The 20819-nt window shown below is 39.4% G+C and overlaps 1 protein-coding gene across 8 annotated transcripts in view; it reads left to right on the top strand.

Moving 5' to 3' along the window:
- The first annotated feature begins 1485 nt into the window (after nt 1-1485).
- The window catches only part of TBC1D5 (TBC1 domain family member 5), a 315747-nt gene continuing 296413 nt past the window's right edge, over nt 1486-20819 (top strand). For 7 of the 8 annotated variants that reach the window (XM_026798892.2, XM_074538136.1, XM_074538133.1 and 4 more), the window contains exon 1: nt 1486-1764. The gene's annotated coding sequence lies outside the window, so the exon portion shown is untranslated. The remainder of the gene's footprint in view (nt 1765-20819) is intronic. The other variant, XM_074538145.1, reaches the window with a different exon arrangement.

Here is a 20819-nt window from a genome sequence, read left to right as displayed (position 1 = left end):
TGAATATACAGACATGCAAGGAAATTCTCATGTCTTCATTTGTTTTTTGTCCTGAGCTTTTTAATTTTAAATCTACCAACAATTTAACTTTAAATGGCTCTTTCTACTTTAAACAATCTGATGTAGCAAAAAAATGTAAATGTATGGCTGTAAAACACTATCATCAGCAGGCCGGAACCTACTTTGGTCTCTCTTTTCTTAATCAAACATCTGGGAATCAAAAACATCTGTAGACTGACATGGAGTTAAGATTTCCTCTCTAAGTGTCTTTGGCAAAACCACATAGATAGGCTGATTATCTTGCCCTGAAATTACCCAAAAAGCTAAAAAGTTCCTTCCTGGGAATCAAGGGAATTGTAAGAAGTATCTTCAGAGATTAGATACCATACATAACATTCATCATGGAATTGTCATTAAACTTAAAAAGTTTATGCCCATTTCATTTCTAGGTGTATCTTGGACTGATTATCTTTCTTCCTAAGTTACCTTGAAGTATGTTCTAACAGTCAAACATGCCAGTTTTAGGCTTATTTTTCTAAGACTCAGGTTCAAATAATATTTCTGCTTCAGCTACATCTATAATGTAGTATGCCTCTAGTGTCCCCATTTTGTCTTGTACCGGCGATTCCAAAGAAAAGCTTGGATACCTAGTGCACATAATGGGAAACTGCAAAATGGTCACAAGGAGCAACCTAAGACACAAGGTTACAAGGCGCTTCACGTCACCTTCATACGCTTGCACAAACGCACTCCGTGCATGCAAGAGAAGTGAAGTCTTCAATACTTGGGGCCCCTCTCTTCACCTCCCCTTATGACTTTTAATGAAGGGCTGATGCCAAGCAAGCTGCACGTTTACCGGATTTTCCAAGCCTTAAGAGATCTTTGTGACTGATCTCAATCGCGTGCCAGCGGTCCAAGGGTGCCTTGGGAAGGGACGGGATTGTCCCAGCGAGCTGCTGCCGGCTGGCAGGGCCGTGCCCAGTGACCGCGCTGCTGGGGCCGAGGCGCCCCGGCGGCCAGCACCCACCTCCGGCCGCCCCGGGCACAGCCGAGCACCTGACTCCTTCCACCAGGATGATTCCCAAGCGGTCTCAACCCGGCCAGCCGCTGCCAAGGAGCGATGCTATGGACCCACTTTCAATTACCTTCATTTTAAGCCCCTTTCCCCCACTCCTCAACACGCACTGCGTGACTGGTAACTGCACTCTACGCACGCTTTATGTAAACACGAACAGATCGGGCTTCCTCAAGAGGCCGAAAGGCCCCGAAGAGAAGCAAACCCTCCCGTTTCCGACCAACCCCGCCGCCCCTCTGCTGCTGCCCAGCGCGGTGGCGAGAAGCCGCGAGGGCAGCCCCATGCTCGCCCTTCCCGTTCCAGCAGCGCCCCGCATCCCCGGCGGGCACAGGCAACCGGAGCCGGCAGCCGGAGCTCGGAGCAGGGACAAGGAGCAGGCGCCGGGCGGCCGCGGGCTCGAGCGCCTGCGCGGCGGGAGCGGGGCGGTGCCACGGCGAGTCCCCGCGGGCGGGCAGGGAGCCCTTCCCCTTCCCTTCCCTTGCCTTCCCGTGCCCGGGTCTCCCCCACCGCCTTCCCCTGCCCCGCGTCCCTCGCAGGGCGTCGGGCCGGCACGGGGGTCTGTGCGCCGCGCCGAGCCGAGCCGCAGGGAGGGAGGGCGGGAGGGGAGGAAGGAGGGAGGCGGGGAGGGAGAGAGAGAGAGAGGCTGAGCCAGATCTTCATGCCACTGCAGGCAGCAGCAGCAGCAGCAGGTAAAACCAGCTCCAGAGCATCTGCTCCCTTTCACCCGCTTGCCCCCCTCCCCGCCGGCCGCCCCGCAGCCGCAGTGCTCCGCCCCGAGCCCCGGACCCCGCCGAGCCCGTTTGCCGGCCGTCAGTGGCGGCAGCGGGGCCGGGGGGGCGCCGAGGCCTGCGCGCCCCGCGCCGCCGCCGCTGCTCGGCCTCTCCCGCGCTCCTCCCGCGGGGTCCCGCCGGGAGCGGCGGCGGCCCGGGGCGTGCCCAGGGCAGGTGATCCCCGGCAGGGAGCTGTGCAACCTCGCTGCCGGGAGGTGAGAGCAGAGAGGGAGGAGGAGGCAGATTTGTCACAAGGTTTCCCCCTCTGGTTTGGTTTGTTGGCTTTTTTTTTTTTTTTAATTGTTGTTGGTGATTCCTATGGCTGAAGAGGGAAGTTGAAGGTCTTCATGGTTATTCTAATATTTTTTCCCTCCAGGCCTTCAAAACGTTTTTGGAAGCAGCTTGCGTTCCCTTCAGTTTTCCTGCCCCAAAGCCTATCTACCTCCCTGCTCTCACCTACCTGACTCAGTCTGTGCTAGCTGTCCATTGCCATCAGTGGTAGATGTTTAACCATCACACCGGTTTTTCTTTGGGATACAGCAGTTCAAGTGGTGTACAAGTTTGCATTTCTGTGTAGGGGCTGCAATTAACACATTTTAGCTGTTTGAGAGTTTCATACAGTGAAATTGCTGTGCTGTACCCATCAGTAGTTCAGTTTAGCTACATGCCCTGTGGTATTACACATCCTGGAGGCTTTATGGTTTGCTTTTAAGAAACAGTTGTTCCATCATGCTGGCATAGCATCGCTTTGGTGGTATGCTCGTGAAAGAGGTATACATATGAAAGAATCATGTACAAAATGTACTGGGATGACACTTGGGAAAAAAGAATACACTTCTAGCTCTGCAACTCAGCTCCATGGTATCCATTCCCTGCTTGACTCTCAGTAATCCTGGTTACCTTCCCTTACAGTGCTCTGAAACTTGGTTAAAAAGCACCACATAAGTCTCTTTACAGACTAAAGAAACTTCATTGAAGTTGTAACATGTCAGTTTTGTTACTGGTCACACATTAGTTCAGCTGTTTACTGATAATACTCTGGAAACTAAAGATTCCAAAATACATTCCAGTTATATGTGGGCTGATTGTTGTTATTGAAAATAGTTTTAAGAATCTGAGGTTCGTTGAAATATTCAGTTGAATTAGTCCTAGGTCCCATCTCTCTCTAAATCATCATCCGCTGTTACAGTTGCAACTCAGAGGTTGAAATGCTCTAAGATCTGAAACCGGGCAATAAGAAATTTACATTGTTTGTGGGTGATAATGGGTTCTGTTTTTGAAACCAGTCATTTTTTTTCATTTTGTTAGTGCAGTAGCTGTAATTGTGAGTTAACACAATTGTGATTACCAGTTGTCAGCCTTTATTTATTTATTTTTTTAAATTTTTTTTTACCGTCACACGTGGCCCACGTTTGACCTAAATGCTGTACCCGTAAGGGTCATGGATGTATATAAATAGTAGCGATTGCTGAAGTTGTTAAAATTAATACCGTGTTGAAATCAAAGTTCAGATGTCAGGTAAACAAACAGAGTTTATTCCAAATCAACTGGTAAATTTCAAAACTTTTTTTGTATATTTTCTTACTTGAAATTGACAACTTTGCTATTGAGCCAGCAACAGGAGCTGTATGGGCTGCAACCTACATGGTCAATTTCAGTGCCTAGCGAAGTATGAGAACATGAGCAATTGCTGGATGTGTTAAGTGCACACCGGAAAGATGGTGCATTTTTCCCCCCTTAGATTTTATGATGGCTTCATAATTTAGGTACTACAGATATGGTAAATTCCTGTGAAAACTAGACATTGGAAAATATAGTAATGGCATCCTTTTGTCAGTGAGATGAAAACAAGAGGCTGTTTTTCAGGTTTTTGGATGAAAAGGCAGCTATGTAAGGCTTCTACTGGTAGCTTTGGTAAATGATTAATTAAACTGATGAGATTCTTACATGTTTTACTTCATTTCGCCTTCTTGTAAATCTGAGAAAAGCCAGAAACTTGATGTTTACAAACAGTTTTTCTTTTTAAGCTGCAGTATTAGCAAACCTTACTTGCCACACAAAATTGGTTCAGAGGTTTTCGGACAGGTTTGCTGCCTGCGAGAAGGGCAGTAACCTTTGAGAAATATAAGAGAAAATATTCCTCTCACATTTTTCCTTCTTTACATAACCATGTTGGCTTTACTTGAACATTGTGCTTTTCTCTTTTGTTTGCACTTGAATCTTTTAGACTTTGTTACCTTGTACTGATGTGCAAGAAAAATGTGATTTGGTGGAAATGTGTTATACATTCCCTGCCTCCCTATGATTTATGCTAATGTAGAGATCATCTTTGCTGTCTCCGGGTTGTTGTTGCCATTACAACTTCATTTTTCACTGGGGAATGGCTGTGCAAAAACTGGTTTACACTTTGCCCTGAAAGGAATTCTGTTGATGAAGTCTTAGAAAGTTTACTTCATGCTCCATCCTTAGGAGTTTTATCTTTAACTGTTAGGTATGCTGCTGTAATTGACAACAGCTGTTACTGAGAATTGTGGAGGATAGACAGTTTCTAAGATAATCAGTTCCTAGTCCATTGGAGGCTTTGTTGATTAGCACGTGTAAGAGCATTTTGGATCAGGAGCCAGTGATGTCTGCTGAGTGCAAATGTGGTGTGTTATCTAAACTGTTTGACTTAGGCTGTGCACTGCTCTGAAGCAAATAAGCTGTAGGTTTTGTGTGCTTTTTCTTCTGGCCCAGGAAAAGGCCCAAAGCAGTTAAGTCTGTAGTCTATAAAAACACACATTGTTGGGTGATCTGTGCTTTCAGAGGAGGAGGAGAACTGTTAAATAAGATAGAAGGAGTTCCTTGACTGTTTGGTTGTTACATTGGTGAGGCTTGAACTCTGGTTTTGACCTCCAAAAGGTATAGCTAGTACCATTGCCAGCTTTTAGGGAGGTTGTTACTGTGGTGTTTGTTTTATTTCAGAATGTTTTTATCACTTAACCAAGTGACATTATTTTTCTGATGTTGCAACTTCTGTGATCAACTACTTTTACAAAAAGGACTTGAAAATAATGTAGTTTGAGGTCCCCCATTATAATCTAGTAATTCTTGCTCTTTTTAATGACATTAAATAGAAAAAAGTGTGGTTTCTCTGAATCATACCTGAATCCATGTGTGACAGTCCTTGAGAAGAAACAGTTGACCATATTTGTAACTGTAACAGCAAGAGTTGAGCTGGAGCAGTTAGTCAAACTACATCCAGACCTTGGAGATGAACATTGAACATTTAGCATTTATCTTGCTTACAAGTTGATGAGTTACCAAACAGAATAGAAATGGGTATTCTGCCTCTGTTAATGTTAGATGTAGATTTCCCAAAAGCACTGACTTGTAACATGACCTGAAGTCTCTTTGGAATTGGTTTGAGAATATTGGGAAGAATCAGGTGTTACTGATACTGAATTGAATACAGAAGAAATGAGACGGTACCATGGTGTTCTATTTAAAAGCCCCAACATTATCCTTCTGTACTATTTAATTTGGGAGTTTTTTTGTTCTGCTAATGGGCTGGCAAATCGTTATTTTAGGTTTATTAAAGACCATTACTACCATACTACTAATTAATCTGGTTGTGTATGTGAAAAGTTCATGTGCTTTCTGGAGTTGACTTGCATTAAGTACTGCATCTATCTTACTGCAAGAGCATTTCACCTTAAATGTATTGCAGCATCAGTTCTTGTCTCAATGGGTTTGATTTCTGAACTTCTGGTGGGCTAAGCTTTTTCTTTTTTTTTTTTTTTTTTTAAGTTTATCGAGATACTGAGAATCTACCATCTACTTTTCTGGATGACTTGTTTCAGTGATTCATCTCTGCCACTATTTAAAAATAAGGCATGCAATTATTGTTTGAATACATTTGAATGCATCTGTCTTTCCTTAGTTCTTGTTATCTCATCTGAATTCTCTATCATATCAGGCTGCCTTAAACTTGATTCGTCCCTTTGACACTGTGTTTTCACTCTTCTGCATGGTGGCAGACCCTAGCATTTAAAGACACATACAGATTTTAAAATGCATAGTTTTTAAAGAGCATAAACAGATCAAGATTTTCTGGGCTGACTACTCTAGGACTCTGAGATAAGTTTAACAAGTATGCTGATTTAAAATGTTTTTCTCACATTGTTTTTTAACATCTGATCTGGAACATCTGCTTAACAAATGAGTTGGAAGGAAAATCAATATAATGTGATACAATTATACCATTTTGAATCTTTCCAACTATAGAATGAAAGTATTTATTGACTATTTTTGATCTGTCGTAACAGTTTTTAACACTTGTGCCACCTCTGTCTAGTTATGGGCCTCTGTTATTGTTGAGGTGGTGTTTGTTACCAGCATCCTTTGTGGTGTTATGGATGGATGTTTTGTATCTCTCACTTTCTACACTCTGCAACAATAGTTTATACTGATGGTGATCCAGCATCCCATGTTCTACGTTGTTGATCCTGCTTATTTTTTTAATTTGCTTTTTAATTTTTTTTTTTTTAATTTACTTGTTGAGGTTTTGAGAAACTAGGCTGAGTTGTAGCCAAAAGTGTAAAAGATTCTCCCTTCGGCTAGATGTAGAATTGCCTGACCAAAGATAAAAGCCATTAGGGATGTTTCTGTTTTCATATTTTTCTAAGATTTTTCTTTCCGATTAATTTTATTCATAGCACTTTTTTATTTCTGAAAGTTTGAAAACTCAGGAATATGAGCATTGTTGTGTGTTATGTGTTTATATACAACTCAGTAATCTCTATTTGGCTATGTAATTTGACCATGATCAGTAATTATTAGGCAATGTACAGTGTCTACTCCAGTGATTTACTCATTGTAGCTATTATAATGGAATATATGATAATTCCTTTGGTTATGGTGAGTGCTGTTAGAAAATTGATACTAACAGTTTTTAAAAACTGTTTTTTACTGTTGACAGCTTAAGATCCTGAGATACTAGGTTTCAGTATTAAAGACTTCAGTTTGACCTTTTTCTTTCAGCACATTAAAAATAGGGCTTACCAAAAGAAAAAATCCTACTGTTCTCTGGTTTGAGCTGATGGTCTGTAACAGTCCTCTGTTATCACCACCTTCTGAGTGAGCTGGTGTATTTAACCCTTAGGACCACATACAGTCAGGATCCTTTGCTTTTGAATTATCAGGTAATGAATATCTGAATGATGTTTCTTGAAACCTGGATTGTGCCTGCTTCATAATTAATGTTGTTTTCATGTAGTTTCTGGGTTTTACACAAGTGGGCCATTGGCCTTTTCTTTTCCATATTGGGTGGTGCACGTGTGTGTGGTTGTGTGGTGTGCGTAGAGAACAGACTTGAATTTAGGGAAGGGATGGAAATTTTTGGAAGTTTTCAAGAATATTTCTGGAACTACAGAAGTAAATTTTTGGCATTTAGACTTCACTGTAATCTTAGTGTAGGAATTGTACTTGCTGTCAGATGAATTTTCATCCAGGGCATTGTTTTGACTTAGTGGCCAACAGCAGATGTTTTAAATGAAGTTACTTCATTTAAAAGTTACTGAAGTTACTTCTCAATTGTGGATTAACTGCCATACCACAGAACTTCTCAAATTCTTGTCAGTTTATAAGAGTTTACAATGTTGACCCTGAGTTTTGTTAGACATAATAACTTTCTTGTTGATAGTTAATTTTACATAGATGGATGTTTCCAATATCCATGGTAATATATAGGTATTTTACAAATTTTACAATGCTGTGTTTGTAATCTACCCCCCCAATGTCATGCTCAGCACTCTTTCCTCAATTCTTAAAGACGAGCTTAATGAGCAAATGATAATAATTTCTTATCTGCTATACTTTAGATGTGTCAACAAGCAGTTTCTTTTGCCAGCACGCTGGCCATTTAGTTATGTTCTGTAGCTTCATTTATTTCACATAGTGCTGATGAAGATGATTGTATTCTGGATCCTGATATTTTCCATTAACAGTGGTGGATGCGACCAGTGGCTCCTGCATCTGGTATTATGTGGATAAGCACACTCTTTCCTCAACCCTTCTTTTTTTTCCTACCTGTCATTGTTCAAGGTAATGAAACATTTATATCTGGTGAAAGATGTGTCTATATTTTACTGATTGAAGTCTGACAAGCTGCAGTGTAGTTATATTTTCAGATCTTCCCCAACAGATTCTCTTTCAAAAATAATATTATTCTCTTTAAAAGTTACTAGTTTTTTTATCATCTGTGCTTTAAAAGTTTTTGTAAGTGTTCCCACTGACCTTTCCCATGTAAGTTGGACCTCTTTTAAAACTAGAGACTTTCAAGCCTTAGGTGGTATGTTTCATGTTTATTTCATTATCATACTTACATCAGCATGCTTGCTTGCAGTATAAAACTGAATAAGAGGATCCAGTGTCAAGTTGATACTTTGATTTCTTGTACCTTGTTATTAACTAAAGTTTATCTTAGTTATTCATGTTTAATGTTTAGTACTTTTGTAGAGTCTTTCATCCATAAATGAAAATAGCATTAATATATTTCAGTGAGAGGAAAGTGACTTAGTCAAGGCCAAACAACAACCCAAAGGAAAAGATTCAGCAAACTCAGATTTTATACTGCTTGTTACTGCTAATACAGGAGTGCATTGTAAAATATTTAATAAATCTGAAATTTTAAATGCATTGGTTAAATGGGAGAAATGAAAAATAATTTAAACATGTTAAATAGTAAGCAATGTAAAAAAAGTTTGGTAAGTAGAATGAAAGAGTAAACATAATAGAGAACCTGCTATATCTACTTTGAGCAAGATATAACTCTCACCTCAGCAAGTTCGAGGGGGACCACAAAGATGACACAGAGAGCTGGAGCACCTCTGCTGTGAAGTCAGGCTGAGGGAGCTGGGGCTGTTCTGCCCGGGAAGGAGAGCTCACCAGGGAGGCCTGAGAGCAGCTTTCCCCGACCCAAAGGGGGCCTGCAAGAAAGGTGGAGAGGGATTTTTTTACAAGGGCATGCACTGAATGGGACAAGGGGTGATGGCTTCAGACTGCAATAGGGTAGCTTTAGATCAGGTGTTAGCAGGAAATTCTCTACTATGAGGGTGGTGAGGCACTGGAGCAGATTGCCTGGAGGACTTGTGGATGTTCCCTGCATGGATGTGTTCCACATCAGGCTGGCTGGGGTCTGAGCAGCCTGGTATAGGCAAAGGTGTCCATGCTCTGGGCTGGAGGGATTGGAGCTAGATGATCTTTAAGATCCCTTCTGACTCAAAACAATTCTGGGTTTCTGTGATACAAGGAGACTAGATCTAATGCTTATGGGACAAATGGAAGTAAACAGTACACTTGCCTTAATGTATACCTGATAAAGTACTTGATGATTGTGCTGGGAATGATAATGGCATTATTAATTTCTTTGGGGAGACGAGTGGCTCTCTGCTGATACTCATGTTTGTTTTGTATGTCGTGCTTCCTATAAAACTTACCTATGCACTCAGAGCAGTGACTTGGACACTTGCAGAATATACAGCCTGTTACTTTTGTTGGCACCGCATACTTAAAAAATATATGGGAGCTTTGCTTGTTTTTCAGTTATTCGTGAGACAGTAGCGTAGTGTTTCTCCTCCTTTGGGCCTGACTTATTTTGAATTCACATCACTTACACTTAAGCCTATGATGCTAATAAATATACACGTTTTGGGGAGAAGTTAATAAATTCAAATATGTAACCAGGCATTTCTTATACATATCTATATAGTTTGGTTTGGTTTTTTCAGACTAAACCTGGTGCTGCTTGTGACAATGCCTTTTAAAGTTCATTATACCCCATAACCTTTATGTACAATGTGTTGTGCAGTCTGGGCTAATGGAACAAAGATTTGAACTCCTTTGAGCGGTAGGTCTTCATTGTAGATTCACATTTGTATGTAAAACTTGCACTGGTTGTTTCTGCCAGGTTCCATGCTTCCTGAAAATATGTAGCAGATAATTTTGAAGATATTTTTTTTATTTTCAAGTATGCAAAAATCTGGATAGCTGTAAATTTAATTTTTGTGACTGGTTGAAAGAACAGTGAGTGAGTGCAAGCAGAGGAAAGTGCAACAGGCAGGAAGTTGCTGACTTTCTGTAAAAAGAGGAAATTCATGTCCCAGTCAGTGGAAAAGTTTCTTCCAAATATGAGTGGAATATGTGCATTGTGCATAAAACACATTTAAAGGATTCAGTCAGAAGTTGGTGCCTTGAGAAATAAAACCAAAGGAATCAAAAACTCATCATTCTGGATTGTTGAAGTGTCTGCATTATAGTTAGGACTTGTTGAATTTTTTTTTCAAGTGTACCTTTCAAAGGAAGCAGCTAGTGAGAATTGAATGAGACCGTTTTATGAATGATGGTAAATTTCAGCTTTTGTTTGTGAATTTACTTCACAATTTTTGGAGAAACACATCATTGTGAAATGCCCTTTGAAATTTTATGTTGGTACTTGATGTATTACTTTGAGTAAGTTTGTTTCAGGAAGTTATCTTTTCAAATTGAAAATTCTTTCAGATATAGATTTGTAAAAAAAACTGTAAGGCAGTATAAATACTTTATGCTTGGTCCCTTTCTCACAAGATTACCTTCTGTATTCAGGATCAATTTCACTTAGAAGAAGGGTATTTCGATTTTGAATTTGTGCTATAATCCCAACTCTTACTCATTACACTTACGTGCGTCTTGATTTGCAGATTGCTTGATTTAGGTGCGAGATGATAGTTTAGGTTCCACTGAAAGTCAGGGAATTGGAAAGAGATTTTAAGGGATAGATGGAATGAGATAGGTGTAAGATAGGATGTGCCTGCTGCATTTTCAACTGATTGCCAGTTGCTTATGGTCACTTTCATACTACACATTTTTCAGAAATGTATATGGACACAAGCAGCTTGCTGATTGCTTTTGCTTCCTGCCTTTGACCACTGAAGTTGATGGCTCATTTGACACACCTTCAAGACAGAGTTTCAAACTTCAGTCTGCAGAGATGGAAAAGCTGCCCAGTCTTTTGTCTCTTACAACTTTTATCTTGAGCCTTAAGTATATTCTTTGGGATGAAGTGTGGGAAATGAAGTACCTGAGAAGAAATGAAGCATGTATTAGACAGATACAAGTTAATGTTAATTCTTTATAGCTATAGATGATGATGATGTCAGACATCTATTTGGTGCAGTCATGCTGCCTTTACCCACAAATTCAGAAACAGTTTATTACAAGATTCAGTCCTTACAAAACTGAGTGGAGAGGAGCAAAGGACAGCAGCTACTGTCACTGAACATAGAGCTCCACTTTGACATTTTGCACAGCTGGGATGGATTGAGGTACTTGTACAGAATGTCCAAGTGGCACTGTCAGCTGTTGCAAATCCTGCTAAGATGCTATGTTGCTTTATTGCACTCCTGTGCACTCTGAAGCCTGAGTGATTGGAGAAATTCCTAACTTGTTTTTTGTTATGTTAAACGTTTTTCTTCTGGTCATCAGCAATTTTTTTTACAAACTGTCAAAATTCTTGTATATTAGATGAAGAATACGTAATTCTCTCCGTAAGTCAATATTCAAGTATTCAAAACTGACATATGCCAGGAATTAGAGCGTTAGGACTGTTGCTGTTTCATTGCTGTTGGGGGAAACTAGATTTTTACATTAATTTACAGTAATAGAGTATGATCAGTCATGGTTATAATTTCAACTGTGAGTAATTTTATCTGAGAAGAGGGCAAATGTGGGCTGAGTGAACATCATTTTACTGGTTGTAACATCTTACCAAGACTGGGATAAAAGTGTATTGTTAAACTCATGCTATAATTTTTGTATGCTGACTGGAGTGCTTGGTCTTGTAGAGCTGCTGTTAATTATCATTTAGTCCCTAAGCATGTTAGATACCTCCTAATACAGCTAGACAGTCTTTTGCCAGTGTTTTGAATTAGCTTTCAGTGATACTTGGGGCATTTTCTGTTACACTCAAAATCTTCAGATTCATCCTCTCCTCCTCCAGAAGTAATGGATCACCTAGGTGAGGCTGAATGAGCTTGACAAAGAACAATGTGTGGATAGAAAGTGGATGACAAGGACTTAAATCAGTGGGTTTAAGAGGAAAACCTTCAGTATAAAGCTTAATAATAGGGTTTTTTTTGCCTTTTTTTTCTTTTCTTTTTTTTTTTTTTTTCTAGCGAAGAGCATTTATCATAGATCCCTCTTTCCTTTTGCAGTTTTACTTAGCCCTAATGCTTGCAGCCATGGACTTTCATAAACATGAAAGAAGCTAGCATTCTTTTAAGATTTCACCTTCTGGAAACATGGAATAAAATCAAATCCAGTGACACAGAAGGTGTGTCAAACTGGTCATTACTCTTTTTTGGTTTGTTTTTTTTACAGAGTATGTCTCAACATTTTGTTTGCCTGATTTTTGTGCATGTCAAGCACATGCTTCTGTGTTTTCAAACCATGAGGAGATGCAGCTGCAACAGAAATAATTGTAGGGTGGTGTTGTGGTTTAACCGCAGTAGACAGCTCAGCGCCACATAACTGCTCACTAGAAAAGAAATGCGGGCTGGGAAGAACAAATACACTACAAAGTAAAGATACAACATTAGGTATTGAAGTAGACTGTACTGGCCCACTGTATTTGTAGTAGTAGTGGAAGACAGGCTTCTAAAGGGGTTTTTATTCATGTTGTCTCCCATTATTGTATGGTGGTATGCAATGATAAAGATGCAAACAAGAAAAAGAATGTAAAATTGCTGATGAGAAGCTTGATCATTCAAGAGAACTGTCTTTACATTTACTGAAAACTTTGGGAACCAGTGGGATGAGCATTTTAGAAACTACACTGTGTGAGTTGACTGGGAGGCAAGTTAAATCTCATGAGTAAGTGGGGTAAATGGGAATCTTTGATGTATAGGAAGGTTGACTCTTATATGTATAGGTCTTATACAAAACAACAAGAAGAATGACAAAGTTTCAGATGAGATCTGAATGTATTGGAAAATGAAGAGAAGCTTATGTAGATCTTGTTTTGAACCTGAGTGTAAAAATGGTGACAGAGATGTATTTGTTAGTGAGAGGGAAAAGTGGTCAAGGATTTCTCATTTGTCTCAAACATTCAGTTTAATTTGGAAAGAAATATATCTGTAGCAGTGCATTGCATTAAGCTGGCACTCTTTCTGATGTGCTCAGTATCCCGTCTACACTATTTCATCTAAAAAAAACCAAAACTACTCAAGTTGCCAGCAAGTCTCCAAATTGTTAATATGGTATTTCAGCTAATGTTTCTTACTCGCCCTGACTAGACAACTCTCAAAATTGCTATTCAGGCTAACTTCAGGGTTGGGTTTTTTCAATGTGAAAGAATTTATCTTTCAAAGTCCTGAGTTACATTTTGCAATGATTTCATCATTGCAATGTATCCTGAGCTGACAGCAATAAATTAACTGACATTTCACTTGAGGCTAATTCCTGTCTACAGTTAAGAATTTTGCTTGGTGAAATGTTATGGCCATGCCAATTTTATTCTTGTTCTTTTTGCTTAGTTTTGAAGGAACTGAAACCACTGTCAATTCAAGAATTTTGTTTTAGTAGCTAGTAATGGGTTTGTCATGATTCATTGCTATGTCTGTTTATAGTATCCACTGGGTACTGTGACTTTCAGTGTAGTCCCTCTTGATATACTAACCTCTTTTCTGTAACGTGAGATACATTTCATAGTTTCACTAATTTCACGGAATGTTTCAAAATATTTTTACTTTCATGTGACATTCGCCTTTTTATGAGGCTGAGGCCTTAGAAACTGTCAATTCCTCTCAAAGTCCCTGCCACTGTGTGATGCAGTGACTTGAAGTCATCGGCAGAAGACGACAGTGAAGTGAAAATTAAATGCAAGTAGACTTTCTAATTGCCTGTAGAGGTAAACAAATGAAAAAAAAAATCTAAGTAGTATCTGTCATCTTGCATAAGTGAGAAATGGCTTATCTTCCATGCTGGACATTTGCTTTCATACATTCCTTTCAGAGCTCTAGCTGTGCCATCTGTCTTCTTCAGTGTTTCTGAAGTGGACTGTCTTAGAGCAAGAGCTCAAAGTTCAACACCCTGCTGTAACCTCTGTTGTCTATGACAGCTGGTCACAGATCATCTGACTGCCCTGAGCTGTGCTAGGCATTACTGCATCCATGGGCATGTTTAAATTACAACAGTCCTTGAAAGACTAATTATTTTGTTAATACTGTGATAAAAGAAAAAAACTAAATAAAGAAACACTCAAACTTCCTGTGTCCTACCTGACCTGGTCTCTTGAGGAGAGTTGCTTTGTGACCTCTCAAATTTAGAAGGTCTGATATTGAGTTAGCTGCCCCTTATTAGTAATGCAGCTGCATCTTGATGGTGGAATGGCTCTAGGTCTAGAGGGAATGACAATGATAAGGTGAGATTGAAGCTGAAGTTTTGTTTCCCTCTGCCCATTTTAACCTCAATTTGAAATGCTGTTATGCAGAAATAGGACAAGTTGGTAACCATGAGAGGCTTCTCAGTGTCTGCCCCATTGTTGTGTTGTGATCCCACCAAATGACATTTGGCAGGAAATCTAAAAGGAAATGTGTGTCACCAAGTATAAGCAAATAAACCCCAATACTGCACTAGGTTGGAATAGATACATCCAAATTTAGTGCCAGTCTGCATTGATTATGCACAGTACAAGTCTTAGACTCAACATGGCTTAAAACAGTCACCTTCACTTTGTCCAGTTCGATGTCCTCTGATCATGTTCTGCCCAAAACTGAATTCTCTTTTTGTTTTGACTTTTTCATTATACACTTGATTATCACACTTTTTAATGTTCAATAAGGTTGGTATAAGGCCAATTGGTAATGTGTTGCTGACTAGCAAAAATGTTTTTCATTCATTAATTGAAATAGTCATACATGTACTTATGCATATTTGACCACTCAGCTGTGGTGAATCTTATGTCAGTCAATGTCTTGCTTATGACAGTTCATGAAATGTGCTTCAAGTACTGCCTGTTCTCTTAATTCTCTTGAGAACTAAAAAAAAGAGAAGTTGTTTTTTTTTCCATTTACATCTCTTTCAAAAAGCCATGGTAGGTGCTGGGAGATTTTCAGTATTTAGTCGGTATAAGAAGTTCTGTGCATACACATAAGCATTTTAGAATTCTATATCAGATATGTAAACCTTATCTATATGCATAGTATTATAAGCAAATTATCTCTTTGCTTTCGATGAATCTTGATCTTACGAAGGTGTCTGGAGCATTCAGGCCGGAAAACTGCTGCCATTCCTAAACAGCATCGAAATATACATGGGAAAAAAAGCCAAGAATTACTATTCTGTTCTCCACAGGCTCTCTTTACCTACGCTGGTACTGCTGCCATAGGTTGTTAGGAATTTCCCACAGTCCTGGGTTGGATTGCAGTTACTATCAGGGAAAGGCTCTTTGCCCAGAGGGTGTTTGAGCCCTGGAACAGGCTCTCCAGGGAAGTGGTCACAGCACCAAGCCTGGCAGCGTCCAAGAAGTGTTTGGACAGCACATAGTGTGATTTTTGGTGTGTCCTGTGCAGGGCCAGGAGTTGGACTCAGTGATCCATGTGGGTCCCTTCCAGATCAATATATTGTATAGTTCTGTGATTCTAAACTGAAGTCTGCTTGTTGGGTATTGCTGACCTCAGTGACTGATTTGTGGATAAAGGCAATGTTATGCCAGCTGGTTTTGTATTACAGTTAATGAAATGGTCCATTCATAGATTTGAACTGTGAGACCACAAGAAAGTTTTGAAATTCACAGAAGTAAATTAGATCTGCATTTATTAAGAACTTTGTATCTTAGTTTTACTTCTGCATCTTACTCATTTGATCAGGTTTACAATCAGTGAAGTGGGAATTTTTATTCAAGGAATCTCTAGTTCAGCATGTGGAATAAAGGAGGGTGAATGAATAACTAGGGCTTTGAATGGTTACTGACTAATAATTAAACACACAGCTATCTTGATAATCCTTGAATGATGTAAACTTCAGATTGTCTTGTCATGTGACTAGTAGATAGAGATACAGCAGATTTAATTCTTCTTTTTAAGATCACATGAAATTTGTATTCAGAGTAGAACTCTTTTGACCCTGAAGATAATCCCGTATAATAAAAAATACTAAATTCACATTACATTTTCTAATGTATTTATGTATTTTACATTAGTAAAAGTATAGAAGAGTGGTAAATACAAGATATAAAAATTACATGGGCATTCATTCCTATGATTGACTTGGCTTTGTGTTTAGATTTTGGATTTTAACTGATTTCATTAGGTGAGCTATTTTCTTTTTATAGTATGTGTTGTTTGCATTGTATGTGCAAATTTAAGGTTAAAAAGTGTAAATTTAAAGTATTTGTCTTGAATGCCATCACATGGCATGTATGGGACAACCTCATGATCTGACCCAGCCAGTATGTGTTTATGAAAAGGCAAGTCCTATTTGACCAACCTGATCTCTATGACAAGGTGAACTGCTTACTGGATAGGGAGAGGCTGTGGATGTTATCTACCTAGACTTTAGGCCTTTGTCATTGTTTGCCACAGCATTCTCCTGGAGAAACTGGCTGCTCGTGGCTTGGATAGGCAGATGCTTCACTGGGTAAAAATGGGCTGGCTGGCCAGGCCCAGAGAGTGCTGACGAATGAAGTTACGTTCAGCTGGTGACAGATCACAGTGGTGTCCCCAGAGCTGAGCAGTGGGACAAACCCTGTTTAATACCTATATCAAGGATGATGATGAGGGGATGGAGTACACCCTCAGTAAGTTTGCAGCTGACACCATGTTGGGCAGGAGTGTTGATCTGCTGGAGGATGGGAAGGCTCTGCAGAAGGATCTTGACAGGCTGGGTTGATGGGCTGAGGCCAATGGTCTGAGTTCAATAGGGCCAAGTGCTACGTCCTGCCATTGAGTCACACCATCCCCAGGCAGTGCTACAGGCTGGGGCAGAGTGGCTGGAAAGCTGCCCAGCAGAAAAGGACCTGGGGATGCTGGTTTACAGCAGCTGAACATGAGCCAGTGTGTGCCCTGGTGGCCAAAAAGGCCACTGGCATCCTGGCCTGTATCAGCAGCAGTGTGGCCAGTAGGGCCAGGGCAGTGATTGTCCCCCTGCACTCGGCACTGGTGAGTGCACACCTCGAATCCTGCGTACAAGAAGCACGTTGAGGTCTGGAGTAAGTCCAGGACAGTGAAGCTGGTGAAGGGTCTGAAGTGCATGAGGAGTGACTGAGGGAGCTGGGGTTATTTAGGCTCTAGAAAAGGAGGCTCAGGAGAGCCTTATTGCTCTCTACAACTACCTGAAAGAAAGTTGTGTGCGGGTGGAGGTTAGTCTCCTTTCCAGGTAACAAGAGGGGACACCCTCCAGTTGTGCTGGGGAAAGTTTAGATTAGGTTTTAGGAAAAATTTCTTCACCAAAAGATTTGTGAAGCACTGAAATAGTCTCCCAAGGGAAATGGTTGAGTCACCATCCCTGGGGTATTTAAAAGATGTGTGGATGTGGCACTTGGGAACTTGGTAGGTTTGGCAGTGTTAATGGTTGGATTTGATGATCTTAAAGGTCTTTTCCAGCCTTAACAATTCTATTCTGTTGAAATGAAATGTTTGTAATGGCAAGCATTCTGGATAGGTAGCCTATGCCATCTTGTTCTGGCAAGCATATGATGTCATGAAATTATTTTACCATAAAGTATTGTGTAGCATGCTGTACATTACTGAAAACAGCTTTACTAGTGGTACATTGAATTACTTCAGCAAATTATTGTTAAAACCTTGTTCACTTCTTCACAGTATATATTCTTTTCTGTTTCTATCATTTTAGAGGAATTCTGTTGTCTTGCTCTGCTATTCTGAAGGCATTTGTCTCTGTTACCAAAATTAATTGATCAGGGGGTCAGAGGAAATATCTGTTGGTTGCCTGCATGGTTTTGCTCCGTGCCAAGCAATAAGTTTGTTATCATTATGAATTCTTACGTAAAATGGATAATAAAGTGCTGGTACAGCTAAGTGAAGTAATTCATTACTTTCCAGATGCCTGCTAAGCACTTAGTTCCTGAAGTCAAATATTGGGGTCCTGAGTTTCTGGATGCTTAAGATTTGTTCCAGGAAGACAAAATGGATTTGTACTTGTAAGTCCTGAGTGACTTCACTGTTGATGTCAGTGATGGAAAGACCTGCAGCTAAACAAACTTGAACTGACCAATATAGTTACAATCAAGATAAATTTACTGGAGGTGAAAGGTGGAAGAAGACATTGTGCAGCAGTCAGTTAAATTAAACTATTGTCTGTCCAGTGTTTCTGGCTCCGATTCCAGTCATTAACTTAATTTCTGCTGTTACTCTTCTAAGGGGCTTATGATATCTGCAGTACCTAAAAATTAGTTTCCTTTTTATGGGTTAAAATTTTACTTCAAATAAATTTATGACAAAAATTAGAAAGTAAGTATTGATGAATCCGATTTTTAATGACTATGCAGAAATCTTAATAAATATGCTATCAAATTAACTGAAACATACATTGAGAGGCATTTAGTGAATGTAGACTTTTTACAAAAGGAATGAGGAGACTTATGTAAGATATAGGTGGTCATACTGAGACTCAGGAGTTCAGGAAGGATAACTAAGAATCACTTCTGAACAGTAAACACAGTATTTTCAATTACCTTTATTTAAATTAAAAGCATAACATCATGTGTCTTAAGGCTGTTAGTATTTAAATTGGTTAAATTTTTGATTCTGATCTGTGTCTGTGAAATGTTTTGTCTTGAAGTCTTGTGGGTAGCACTCCAATTTCCATGTGACTAATAAAATACAGATAGTCTGGAATTTAGTCAGTGAACAAATATGAATTATTGTTCAGATGTAGAGAGTGAAAGAAAATGTGGGTTGAAAGCTGGTTAAAAATATGAGAATATCTATTATTAAGAAGAATTGATACTGGAATTTAGGTGAGAGAAGAAAAAATAAGATTAGTTAGGCAAACCAGTCTTATGATTGCTTATGGGCCCCTGGGTCATGTACATTTGCCTTGCTAATGCTTTTTTAGTGTGATTAAAAACTTCCAGAGCTCATGACATCAAAAAATTCATTGTGTGGAAAAAACTAAAACATTCCTTATTGTTGGCTTCAGTGTTATGTTTGGCTTTGAAGAAACTGACTTGTTTTACAGTTTCAGTCAAAGATCAACGCAATCATTTGAGCCTTGACTTTCTCTTCCAGGAGTCTGACAGAGCTGGCGGCATTTTCGTCTGTCAGGCTTTTGTTGTTTAAAATCAACTCTTTGCCTCACTGACACTGTAATGAGGAGTAAACAAGCCCTATTTCTTTGCGACAATTTGTAGTGTGTTTTTAGTGGATTCTGAATTTAGCAGTGCTGGTTTAACAGTTGTTAAATCATGTAGCTGTAGTAAACTTCTTTAGTAGTGGTAATAATTGAGCTGAGGAAATTAGTTTCACAGCCCCCTATGGAGGGGTTTGTCTTTGGTCCTGGTGTTGTTGGATTTGGCCCTCTGCTGCTACCTGTCTGCTTGCTTCACAGTGCCATCTTCCCACTTCTCCTCTTGCATTTAACCACTGCTTTGTGGTAACAGGATTTCAAGTGTCCTGCTTGGCCTTTTGTGCCAGTGATAAATGTTTTAGATAATTGCAGGACTACATGTGCTTCTGATCATACATGAACAAATGTTCTAACATATGTTAAAAATATGTCTGAGAATAGGTACTCAACTGTACTAGTACAATTTAGAGGATATGGTATTGCTGAGAAGCAAAGGTTTAAATTTCATGTAATTTCTCTAATTAGAGAATGCAACAGTGATGTCCCTTACAATCAAGTTAAGAGTCAACATTTACAAGTAGTGCTCCTGTCTAGCAGGTATGTAAATATCTGAAGCCTTCTGGATATCTTATGTTAAAAAGAAGACAGAACTTTGTGTCTTGGAGAATCTACAATAAAAGTAAACCTAAAAAGAGAAAATTATTTAATTCAAGATTCCATTGATTTTTTGTTCTGTGTTCTAACCAAAGAATTTTTTTTTTGTTTACTTCTTGGTGGTTAGTTGCTGTCTATTCAACATGCAACTTATTCTTCATTGATATTCTTAGCAAATCTGAAGGTTATGAGAATTAGGTAGCAAGAGTTAAAGGAAAGTTATGTTGGCATAATTATTTAAGGAAATTTGATTCTTGTATTCTACATTCCATATGGGATGGGCTACAACATTTTTTTCCAGGATTTTTCAGTACTTTTATATAGTTATTAATTAATGTTAAAATCTATCACCAACAAATTGTGTATTCAGAGTATGGAACAGGTTACCTGCTTATTTATCTGGAAAATAATGCAGTTACTCTTCGCTGGGATTTTGTTGTAAAGTTTTAGATAAGGAAGTAATAATCTCTTTGGGATGAGGAAAAGAAAAAACATCTTCCATGCATCCCAAGGTTAATATATTGAAGTTGGTCTGACATAAATTAACCATGTATGTTCCTTGATTTGAGCTTCTGTTAAGAATTCATGCAAAAATAAGTTTTTCACTCAGTGAACAAAATGGCAGGAAGGGAAAAAAGTCTCAGATATTTTGGAAACACTAAGTCAAGAAAACTCTTGCATGAGGAGATGTTGCCATTGCCAACACTTCTGTTTTTTTGACTGCTCCCTCAGTTGCAAAGCAGTTGCATTGGCGTGGGAGATCAGATTCAATGAGGTCCTTTTTCACCAGAGTTCTCTTGTAACTGTTACTTATAGATTGCTGCTGGACATTTTGGGTATGACTTGCTTGTAGTCTCTTGTCTAATTAAGTTTCCCATTGTGGAAATTAGAAATTCACCAAGACTGAAAATGGAATTCAGGGGACCTACTAATGGGTAAATATTGTAATTGTGAGAGAGAAGATTAGCATTTAGCATTTCCCTGACAGTGTGCATTTT

The sequence above is a fragment of the Zonotrichia albicollis genome, chromosome 1 (assembly GCF_047830755.1).
Source record: "Zonotrichia albicollis isolate bZonAlb1 chromosome 1, bZonAlb1.hap1, whole genome shotgun sequence".
Classification (NCBI taxonomy): domain Eukaryota; kingdom Metazoa; phylum Chordata; class Aves; order Passeriformes; family Passerellidae; genus Zonotrichia; species Zonotrichia albicollis.
Note: the sequence above shows the minus strand (reverse complement) of the source record. Positions and strands in the feature narration are given on the sequence as shown.